The sequence below is a fragment of the Sapajus apella genome, unplaced genomic scaffold, assembly GCF_009761245.1.
Source record: "Sapajus apella isolate SASKATOON/1434 unplaced genomic scaffold, GSC_monkey_1.0 scaffold1, whole genome shotgun sequence".
Taxonomy (NCBI): Eukaryota; Metazoa; Chordata; class Mammalia; order Primates; family Cebidae; genus Sapajus; species Sapajus apella.
This window is the reverse complement of record NW_022436941.1, coordinates 84,453,921-84,463,776: the sequence shown is the minus strand read 5'-3', so window position 1 is coordinate 84,463,776 and position 9,856 is coordinate 84,453,921. Positions and strand designations below refer to the sequence as shown.

At 38.3% G+C, this 9,856-nt stretch overlaps 1 long non-coding RNA gene across 1 annotated transcript; it reads left to right on the top strand.

Moving 5' to 3' along the window:
* The first annotated feature begins 1,254 nt into the window (after positions 1 to 1,254).
* Positions 1,255 to 9,105, top strand: LOC116553465. The gene is made up of 2 exons (XR_004269761.1): positions 1,255 to 1,749; positions 8,643 to 9,105. It is a non-coding gene; the product is annotated as an uncharacterized LOC116553465 (long non-coding RNA).
* The last annotated feature ends 751 nt before the right edge of the window (positions 9,106 to 9,856 follow it).

Sequence of the window (9,856 nt, the reverse complement as noted above, 5' to 3'; positions counted from 1 at the left end):
TCCCTATCCCTTTGTGCACTGTAAAACACACACTCTCATGCACTCTCGTTTAAAAGTAAGTTATACAAGAAAGTGAAAGATCTCTACAAGGATAACTACAAAACACTGCAGAAAGAAATCACAGGTGACACAAACAAATGGAAAAACATTTCGTGCTCATGGATTGAAAGAATCAGTATCATTTAAATGGCCATGCTGCCCAAAGCAGTCTACAAATTCAATGCTATTTCTATCAAATTATCAATGCTACTATTCACAGAATTAGAAAAAAAAAAAACCCTATTTTAAATTTCATATAGAATGAAAAAAGAGCCCAAATAGCCAAAGCAAGCCTAAGCCAAAAGAACGAAGGCAGAGAATCACATTACTCATCTTCAAACTATAAGGTTATAGAAACCAAAACAGCATGGTACTGGTATGAAAACAGACACACTGATGAATGGAACAGACTAGAGCACCCAGAAATAAAGCCACACACTTTAAACCACCTGTTCTTCAACAAAGTTGACAAAAACAAGCAATAGGGTAATGAGTCGCTGTTCAATAAATGGTGCTGGAATAGCTGGCTAGCCATATGTGGCAAAATGAAACTGGACCCCTACCTTTAATATACACAAAACTCCCAGTATTGGGAAGATTTAAATATGAGACCTCAAAGTATATGAATTCTAGAAGAATTCTAGGAAATACCATTCTGGACATAAGCCTGGGCAAAAAATTCATGACTAAGTCCTGCAAAGTAATTGGAACAAAAACAAATATTGACAAATGAGACATAATTATACCAAAGAGCTTCTGCATAGCAAAAGAAGTTATCAACAGAGTAAACAGACAACCTTCAAAATGAGAGAAAATATTCATAAGCTGTGATCTGATGAAGGTCAAATATCCAGAATTTATAAGAAAGCTAAATTTACAAGCAAATAACAAACAACCCCATTAAAAAGTGGGCAAAGGACATGAACAGACACTTCTCAAAGACATGTAAGTAGCCAACAAACATATGAGAAAATGATTGACATCACTGATTATCAGAGAAATATAAATCAAAACTACAGTGAAATGTTATCTCATACCAGTAAGACAGACAGACAGATACTGGCAAGGCTGCAAAGAAAAGGGAATGCTTATACACTGTTGGTAAGGATGTAAAGTCTTTCAGCCATTGTGGAATACTATACAACCATATAAAACAAAGTAATCATGTCCTTTATAGCAACATGGATACAGCTAGAGGACATTATCCTAAGCAAATTAATGCAGGAACAAAAAAAAACAAATGCCACAAGTTCTCACATGTGAGAATTAAACGCTGGGTACACATGGACATAAAGATAGGAAAAATACACATTAGAGACTACCAGAGCTGTGAAAAAGAGAGAGAAGAGGGGCTGAAAAACTACCTACTGGGTACTATCCTCATTACCCAAGTGGTGGGATCATTTGCACCCCAACCCTCAGCATTATGCAATGTACCCATAAACCTGCACAAGTACCCTGATCTAAAATGAAAGTTAAAATTATTTTTAAAAAATAAATGAATTAAAATAAAAGTAAGGTAGACATCATAATTTCATTTATAAATATAGTTCAGAGGGTATCACTTCAGGAAAAAAGGAAGACATTCTTTATTCACTACAATAGCAATTGTCACAATTTGTTTTTTTTAATGGATAGAGGGGAGAGGAGCCAAGATGGCTGAAGAGAAACAGCTGAGGTCTGCAGCTTCCAGCGAGACCAGGGTAGAAGGTAGGTGATTTCTGCATTTCCAACTTAAGCACCCAGTTAATCTCACCGGGACTGGATAAGCTGTGGGTGCAACTTATGGAGAGCAAACAAAAGCAGGGTGGGCATCACTTCATGCAGGAAGTGCAAGGAGCCGGGGGACCTCCCTCCCCAGCCAGGGGAAGCTGTGAGGGACTGTGCTACCCAGCCCAGGTACTATGCTTTTCCCATGGTTTTTGCAATCCACATATCAAATGATTCCCTTGTGAGTCTGCACCACTGATGCCCTGGGTTTCAAGCACAAAATTGGGTGGTTGTTTGGGCAGGCACCAAGCTGCAGGAGATTTTTTTTATACCCCAGTGGTGCCTGGAATCCCAGCGAGACAGCACCATTCACTCCCCTGGAAATGGGGCTGAATCCAGGGAGCCAAATGGTCTCATTCAGTGGGTCCCACTCCCATGGAGCCCAGCAAGCTAAGAACCATTGGCTTGAAATTCTCTCTGTTAGCACAGCAGTCTAGAGTCGACCTGGAATGATTGAGCTTGGAGTGGGGAGGGGCATCGCCATAACTGAGGCTTTAGTAGGTGGTTTTCCCCTACAGTGCTAAGGAGACTGGGAAGTTAGGACTGGGCAGAATTTACCATAGCATGGCAAAGTGGCTGTGACCAGACTGCTTCTCTATATTCCTCCTCACAGGGCAGGGCATCTCTGAAGAAAATGCAGCAGCCCCAGTTAGGGGCTTACAGATAAAACTTATTTGGGAGAGAGCACCTGAGGGGAGGGGTGGCTGTGGGTGCAGCTTCAGTGGACTTAGTCTTTCCTGCCTGCCAGCTCTGAAGAGAGCAGATAATCCTGCCATGGGCGATTCTCCCAGCACAGCGCACCAGCTCTGCTAAGCGACAGACTGCCTCGTCAAGTGGGACCCTGACCCTGGTATCTCCTGACTGGGAGAGACTTCCCAACAGGGGTTGACAGAAACCTCATACATGAGAGTTCTGGCTGGCATCTGGTGGGTGCCCCTCTGGAACGGTGTTTCCAGAGGAAAGAGCAGGCAATGATCTTTGCTGTTCTGCAGCCTCCACTGGTGATACCCAGGTGAATGGGGTTTGCAGTGGACCTCCAGCAAACTGCAGTAGACCTGCAGAAGAGGGGTCTGCTGTTAGAAGAAAAACTAACAAACAGAAAGCAACAACAAATTCACACAAAAACCCCATCCAAACGTCATCAGCCTCAAAGATCAAAGGTAGATAAATCAATGCAGATGAGGAAAAACCAGTGTAAAAATGCTGAAAATTCCAAAAACCAGCATGCCTCTTCTCCTCTAAATGATGGAAACTCCTCTCCAGCAAGGGCACAAAACTGGACAGAGAATGAGATTGATGAACTGTCCGAAGTAGGCTTCAGAAGGTGGGTAATAAGCTCATGTGAGATAAAGGAGCATGTTCTAACCCAATGCAAGAAAGCTAAGATCCTTGAAAAAAGATCATAGGAAGTGCTAACTAGAATAAGAAGTTTAGAGAGGAAGATAAATGAACTGATAGACCTGAAAAACACAGCACAAGAACTTCATGAAGACTACACAAGCATCAATCACTGAATCAATCAGGCAGAACAAAGGATATCAAAGATTTAAGATCACCTTCAATAAGGCATGAAGATTAGAGAAAAAAGAATGAAACGGAACAAAAAAAGTCTCCAGGAAATAGGAGACTATGTGAAAAGACCAAACCTACAATTGATTGGTGTACCTGAAAGTGATGGGGAGAATGGAGCCAAGTTGGAAAACACACTTTAGGATATTATCCAAAATAACTACCTCAACATAGCAAGACAGGCCAACATTCAAATTCAGGAAATACAGAGAACACCACTAAGATAATTCTCAAGAAGATCAACCCCAACCCAAGACACATAATCATCAGATTTTCCGAGGTTGAAAGAAGGAAAAAATGTTGAGGACAGTCAGAGAGACAGGTCAGGTTACCTACAAAGGGGAGCCCATCAGACTAACAGCAGATCTCTTGGCAAAAACTCTACAAGCCAGAAGAGAGTTGGGGGCCAAAAGTCAACTGGCATGAGATGGTATCTCACTGTGGTTTTGATTTGCATTTCTGTAATGACCAGTGGTGATTATCTTTTTTTCATATGTTTCTTGGCCGCATAAATATCTTCTTTTGAGAAGTGTTTATTCATATCCTTCAGCCACTTTCCAATGACAAAAACTGCATCATTTTCTCAATAGATGGAGAAAAGGCGTTCAGTAAAATTTAACACAACTTCATGCTAAGAACTGTCAATAAACTAGTATTGATGAAATGTATATCAAAAGAATAAAAGCTATTTATGACAAACTCACAGCCAATATCATACTGACTGGGCAAAAACCGGAAGCATTCCCTTTGAAAACCAGCACAAGACAAGGATGTCCTCTCTCACCACTCCTATTCAACATAGTATTGGAAGTTCTGGCCGGGGCAATCAGGAAAGGGAAATAAATAAAGCATATTCAAATCGGAAGATAAGAAGTCAAATTATCTCTGTTTGCAGATGACTTGATTGTATATTTAGAAAACCCCATCATCGCAGCCCAAAATCTCCTTAAGCTGATAAGCAACTTCAGCAAAGTCAGGATACAAAATCAATGTGCAAAAATTACAAACATTCCTATACACTAATAATAGACAAACAGAGAGCCAAATAATGAGCAAACTCCCATTCACAATTGCTAGAAACAGAATGAAATACCTAGAAATACAACTTACAAGGGATGTAAAGGACCTCTTCAAGGAGAAGTACAGATAGTGCTTGACTTATGACCACGGTCAGGATCGCGGACCGGTCATAACACGATTTGGTCAAGTTGAGTAGGCTATATTTACAGTTGAAATAGTGCACGTGGAGAAGGTAGTGCTGCCGGAAGCTGGTCCGCACTGTCGTACGCCCAGCTGGGCAACGTTTGTGCTGCCAGACGTGGAGCAGTCGTGGCTAGCGTTTGTGGTTGTAAAGTTGAATGGTTGTAAGTTGCATAGGTCGTAAGTCGATCAATACCTGTACTAACCACTGCTCAAGGAAATAAGAGAGGACACAAACAAATGGAAAAACATTCCATGCTCATCAATAAGAAAAATCAATATCATGAAAGTGGCCATACTGCGCAAAGTAATTTATAGATTCAGTGCTATCCCCCATCAATCTACTATCGACTTTCTTCACAGAATTAGAAATAACTACTTTAAATTTCATATGGAACCAAAAAATACCCCATACAGCCAAGACAATCCTAAGCAAAAAGAACAAAGCTGCAGGCATCATGCTATCTGACTTCAAACTATACTACAAGGCTACAGTAACCAAAACTGCATAGTACTGATATCAAAACAGATATATAGAACAATGGAACAGATGGAGTACTCAAAAATAACACCACACATCTACAACCATCTGATCTTTGACAAACCTGACAAAAACAAGCAATGGGGAAAGGATTCCCTATTTAATAAATGATACTGCGAAACTGGCTAGCCATATGCCAAAAACTGAAACTGGATCCCTTCCTTACGCCTTATACAAAAATTAACTCCAGATGGATTAAAGACTTAAATGTAAAATCCAAAACCATAAAAACGCTAGAAGAAAACCTAGCCAATGCCATTCAAGACACAGGCATGGGCAAAGACTTCATGACTATAACACCAAAAGCAATTGCAACAAAAAACAAAATTGACAAATGGGATCTAATTAAACGAAAGAGCTTCTGCACAGCAAAAGAAACTATCATCAGAGTGAACAAGCAACCTACAGAATGAAAGAAAATTTCTGCAATCTACCCATCTGACAAAGGTCTAATATGTAGAATCTAGAAGAAACTTAAGCACATTTATAATTAAAAAAAAAAGTGAACAAAGGATATGAACAGATGCTTCTCAAAAGAAGACATTTATGCAGCCAACAAACATATGAGAAAAAGTACATCATCTCTGATCATTAGAGAAATGCAAATCAAAACCACAATGAGATACCATCTCATGACAGTTAGAATGGTGATTATTTAAAAGTTAGGAAACAACAGATGCTGGAGAGGATGTGGAGAAGGAGGAACGGTTTTATACTGTTGGTGGGAGTGTAAATTAGTCCAACCATTGTGGAAGACTGTGTGGCGATTCTTCCAGGATCTAGAACAAGAAGTACCACTTGACCCAACAATCCCATTACTGAGTATATACCCAAAGGATTATAAATCATTCTACTATAAAGACACATGCACACGTATGTTTATTACAGCACTATTCAGAATAGCAAAGACTTGGAACCAACCCAAATGCCCATCAATGACAGGATAAAGAAAATGCACATATATACCATAGAATTCTATGCAGCCATAAAAACATGAGTTCATGTCCTTTGCAGGGACATGGATGAAGCTGGAAGCCATCATTCTCAGCAAACACAGGAATAGAAAACCAAACACTGCATATTCTCACTCATAAGTGGGAGCTGAACAATAAGAACACATGGACACAGGGAGGGAAGCATCACACACTGGGAACTGTTGAGTGGTGGGAGCAAGGGGAGGGAGAGCATTAGGACAAATATCTAATGCACTGGGCTTAAAACCTAGATGACAGGTTGATAGGTGCAGCAAACCACCATGGTACATGTATATCTATGTAACAAATCTGCATGTTCTGCACATGTATCCCAGAACTTAAAGTAAAATTTAAAAATTAAAATAATAAAATAAAATGGATAAATAGGGATGGGAATTGACAGATCTCCCTGATACTATATACCAATTTTTAAAAATCCAGGATCCAATCAGTAATCATATATTGCATTTATTTTCCTTTAATCTTGAATAGTTAATCTGCTTCTTTTGTTTTGTTTTGTTTTGTTTTTTCATGATATTGGGCTTTTTTAAGAAATCCAGTGTTAGTCATTTTGTAGAATGTTCTGTGATTTAGATTTCTCTGGTTGTTTCTTCATGATTAGATTCAAGTTAAGCATTTTTGGTAAGAATATTACACACATAATATATTTTTCTAAGGAGTCCCTTCTGGAGGCACATAAAGGCACTGTCTAATTATTGCTGATGTTAAGTTTGATCACTCAGTTAAGGTGGTACATGCCAGATTTTTCCACCATCTAGTATGTAATCTAAGGGTTGATATTTTGATATTTCATGAATCCCATTTCCCCATAAAATTTCACCAAATTGTTTTTAACATGTTTTGATTATCCTTGCCTGCATTAGGTATTATTACTGAGGGTTGTAAAATGGTGGTTTTCTATGCTATCATTTCTTCTACAGTTACTGGCTGGACTCACTAGGTTTTTGTTGTTGCCATCATTGTTTTTGTTAATTACTATTGACTCATAGTTTCTTTTTTTAAATTACATCTCTAACACCACCAGCAACAAACTACATGTAAAGTTCAGAATGTTTTTACTTGGTTTTTTGTCTTCAGAAAAAAAATAGAGGAGATAAAGTCAGAGTACTCTGTCCCAAGTTACTTGAATTAATTGGTTACTTGGCTGAGAAGATCATATTGTTAGAATTTATATACAGAGTAATCTAAAAGTCAGATTTTCCATTCCTGCAGTCATTTGCACCATGACTAGGATGGCCCATGTGGAGCAAGACAAGAGTGAAGAAATGTTGGAAGAAATATTACTCAAAATTAACATCTGCAAAAACAAAAGAATAAAATGATACTTTTTGAGTTTTCCATTATTGTGTAAAACAAAACAAAGCAAAATTCTTAACATATCTTATTTGATGAAGGATTTGTTGTCTGGTGTGACCTGGTTTTCCGTTTATAAACTAATGCATGAGAAGATAAATTCATTTCCAGTTATATTGAATACAAAATGCCAATGAGTTATCCAGCTGAACATGCTTAGCAGGAAATGTGGATCTGAAGCCTAACAAACTGATCAAGAGCATTGGCTCTACTGTAAAAATTAAAGCTATGGCCGTAAACAGAACAATAAAGGCAAGATTATGAGGATGAGAAGAGAGGCCAAGGACAGTCTCTTGGAGCAAAGTATTTCTGGCAAATGAAGAGGAGGATGTGATAAATAAGGAATAGAGAAGGCCAATAAAGGATTATTTTTTCTAAATGAAAATACTTGCATTTAGTCTCAAGGCTACACGCTTCTTTATAGATTGATAGGTGCCAATTGCTCAGAGAATGATACCCCAAGTATGGGTGCCTTAGCACGTGCTGAGTTCTCTGAGCTCAAAAAGATTGGAAGGGCACCAGAAACAAGGTCTCTGATCTTCCTTATGCACTCCTTTCTCCTCGAAGGCATATCATAAAAACCAGAACTCTTCCCTGAAGTGGGTCATAGAAACTAGAAATCCTTACCCATAAAGCAAGCCATGAAATCTAGAAAGTCACTTTCTAAACTACCTTCCCTAAAAGGGAGATGCTTTTGTCCTGCCATGTACCCATAAGAAAAGAATACTGCACAGAGAGGCCAAGAAGAATCTTATGTTCTCCAAAGTTATTACTATTAGATGATATCCTTTTTTTCCAATCATATTTCTCCACAACTATCTACTTCTTTCCTGGGGCTTAGCACAAAAGTACACAGTTTTCCCAGAGTCTTTGGGTCTTAATTTCTGAAGTCTCCTACTTCCCATAAATACCATTAAATAAAGTTACGTATTTCTCCTGTTAATCTGTCTTTTGTTACGGGGTATCAACTGTGACCCTTATTATGGACAAGGAAAAAATATTAGATTGGTACAAAAGTAATTGTGGTTTTTGCATTGTTGAAATTTGCTGTTTGATATTTGAATACATTCTTAAATAACTGTGGTTATGTTATACATCATTTTAATGCACATTCTTTTTTTTTTTTTTTTTTTTGCTAGTGACATTACTTCCTGTTTATCTTATATTTATTTTAGACTATGGAAATGCTGTTAGACAAAAAGCAAAGTTGAGCAATTTTCTCATTCGAGTTCAAAATGTGTCGTAAAGCAGTGGAGACAACTTGTAATATGAACAATGCATTTGGCCAAGGAATTGCTAATGAACGTACAATGTAGTGGCGGTTCAAGAAGTTTTGCAAAGGAGACAAGAGCCTTGAAGATGAGGAACATAGTGGCTGGCCATCGGAAGTCGACAATGACCAATTGAGAGCAATCATCAAAGCTGATCCTCTTACAGCCACACCCAATTCTTCTCCACAATGCCCGACTGCACATTGCACAACCAACGCTTCAAACGTTTAATGAATTGGGCTATGAAGTTTTGCCTCATCTGCCATATTCACTTGACCTCTCGCCACTGACTACCACGTCTTCAAGCATCTCGACAGCTTTTTGCAGGGAAAATGCAAAGGTCTTTCTTGATTTTTTTTTGGCTTCAGAAAAAAAAAACAAAAAACACACACACAACCAGCAGGATGCAGAAAATGCTTTCCAAGGGTTTGTTGAATCCCGAAGCATTGATTTTTTACACTACAGAAATAAATAAAATTATTTTTCATTGGCCAAAAAAAAAAAAAAGTGTTCATTGTAATGGTTCCTATTTTGTTTAATAAAGATGTATTTGAACCTATTTATAATGATTTAAAATTCACAAGCTGAAACCATAATTACTTTTGCACCAACTACAGTTTTCACTCCTACAGTTCTCAGAATCAAGATTACTAGAATGTAAGAAATGGAAAGTGAGTAAAATTAGATGTAACTTCAGAAAGACAATGTAGTCCTCATAGCATAAAGGTTGTTTAGTCTTTGTATTAGTTTCTTATCATTGCCGTAACAAATTACCACAAACTTGGTGCCATAAAACAACATGCTACACTTTTAGAGGTCACAAGTCCAAAATGATTCACTGACTAGAACCAAAGTGTTAAGAGACCTTCACTTCCTCCAGAGGCCCTAGGGAAGAATTCACTTTCTGTCTTTTTCAGCTTCTAGAGCTGCATTTCCTTGGCTTGTAGCCCCTTCCTCCATTTTCAAAATTATTAGCATTTTGCTTCAGTCTTCTCATCACCTTCCCCTCCTCAGGTCAAACTTCTCTCTCCTTTCCTCTTATAAGGACACTTGTGATTATATTTAGGATCCATTCAGATAATCCAAAATAAAATCACAAAAATGTTCCAGAACCACAT